The following is a 2,531-nucleotide window of genomic DNA, read 5'->3' on the forward strand; positions in this document are numbered from 1 at the left end:
ATATATATGTATATACATATATATATGGGGCATTCCATCCCAAGTGTGTCATCCATGAATTTTTGAATTTTTAATTTGGCTGAAATTTTTATATATTATAGTACCCATCGGAAGAAGTTACTATGATTGTTTCAAATTTTTTTGAAATAACTGGCAATAACGTTGCTGCAATACCCGTAAAAGCCATCGTACATACATGTTTATTACGAATTTTGGCTAAGTGATATATAGTTGTATATGTAAATGTTTTACCTGAACCACCTGGACCATCAATATAAAAACAATTATTATTGTTATTATTATTTTCTAATCTGTTTAATACAAGATCGACTATTTCTTTCTGTTTGTCATTTAACTGTTCATATTGTCTGGTACTAACTTCTATAAATTCTTCAAGAGTTATTAAATAATCTTCTATCTCAAAATTTTCTGTTAACTGTTCCATTTATAGAAAATCGGCGAAACTTTTATCTTCAGTAGACAGCATAGCGCCGATTAGTGCGTAAGCTTTTCGTTGTCCTTGCAACACACCAAAGTGTCGTACGTAATCTTCCGATATTGCTACTTTAAAATTTTCCCAAAGTTCATCAGGATGGTTGACAATGTAATAATATTCGAACACATAGTCTACGAAGTTGTCTTGGCATCATCCATTCAACAGCTTCATTCATAGCTTGTACCCATTCGTCATCATCTTCAATTAAATCTAAAGCTAAACATGCTGCTGAAAATGATTGACATATTTCTCCATTTACTGTTCTTAAATCATTAAAACTCGTAACTCCCTTTACAGTGAGTAACAATAGTCGTAAATGAAATAATTTTGTTTATGTTGGACTAATGGAATACATTCCTATACAATTATAATGACTTTTGCGTTTGACCCAACGCGATACGTTTCTTCCATTAATTTTCTCTTTTTTAAACGTATAATAGCGTGGAATTTCTACATGTAAATACTGTTTTGCTTCTCCATCACGAGAATTTAATGACAAATAATCAGTTAACATTGTAACTTGATTTAAAACAGAAGTCATTGCTTCTTCAATAGCTTCATTTTCAATTATAACGTTTTGTTCGTTAGGGAGATGCACAGGTAAACATACAATAGTCTGGCTTTTAGTTTCTTTTCTCTTGTAGTTTCTTTTCAAGTATGCGCCAACTTGCTTCTACAAGTCCAACATAACGAGTGTCTATAAAATTACGTATCTCATAAGGATTAATAATTACATCTTCCGTCACTGGTTCAATTGTTATAGCAGCAACGTCGTCTCCCTTTTAAATATATTTATACAGATATTTAACCGATTTAATACTTGAAACTACTTCAACATTTATGTGACAATTAAAAATAATTGATAACATAGGACAATACGGAACTACATAACGATTATCAATTATATATCCACCAGGACGTTCAAAACTTCTGCTATTATTTCGTCGACGGTAATAAGGATAAGAGTCTTCATCCATTCCAGTCTCTTCAAGATACGGTTTAAAATAATGTTTCAAACATTTTCAAACATGATCCATGGATCATATGTTTCATAACTATATCATGTAAAGTATGATTTTCACAAGGATCAGGAACTTCAGCAGAAATATATTTGTCAACAATCTGTGGAGTTGTTATTTTAAAATTATACTTTAAAGTAATTAACATGTGAATATGTGGCAAACCACATTGAGTTTTTGAAATTCAATAACATATACAAAGGCTGCTACTTCTCCACAAAATTTTTGTTTAACAATTAAATCAATTGAATAATCTTTTTTAATATTAAAAACACAAGCACAAATATCTGGTGTATCAGAAGCTTGTTGACCATGTAAAAGATTTTTTTCAATTTCACTCCATTTTGAATTACAAGTCATTGTAATAAAAAGATCTGGTTTACCAAATTTACTAACAATTGCCATTGCATCTTGATAATTTTATAACATATTACGTGGTGAGCCTATAAATGTAGAAGGAAGTACAACCATTTCTCCAATACGTCCATTTAAATTATTTGCCGTATTTTATAGATAATCTCTTATACCTTGATATGTTTCAGTACGTAATTCTTTTTGATGATCTTTACAATAATTTATTCTATCTTTTTCAATTTTTACATAATTGTCTACAAGCTATTGTTGAAATAATCGACGACCTAATAAAAATATGTTAAATTCATCACGAATAGCCATGCGATATTTAATATACTGTTACACCGTGGATAGGGTGTAACGGGAGAGACTCGTTGTAATAGGTTGTAGAAAAGATTTACTCGGTGATGTTGTCACTTCATACGACTTTATTTTAAGTACTAATCTTACAACTTAATCACTCGCGTAATACACCGACAGCATAACGTACTATGTACAATGAAATTAGGAACTCCGCAGTGGTCCGCTGGACGGCAGGTTTTATCCCGTCTCAAGTGGGCACTGCTCAGCAATTGCAATTGCAACGACTGCAGTTTTTGAAGGACGCACGTATTGAGGTTGCCGAAGTCCTGCTCGGCAGTCCTCAATTATTATGGGTTACC

The sequence above is a fragment of the Wasmannia auropunctata genome, unplaced genomic scaffold, assembly GCF_000956235.1.
Source record: "Wasmannia auropunctata unplaced genomic scaffold, wasmannia.A_1.0 LD336043.1, whole genome shotgun sequence".
NCBI lineage: Eukaryota > Metazoa > Arthropoda > Insecta > Hymenoptera > Formicidae > Wasmannia > Wasmannia auropunctata.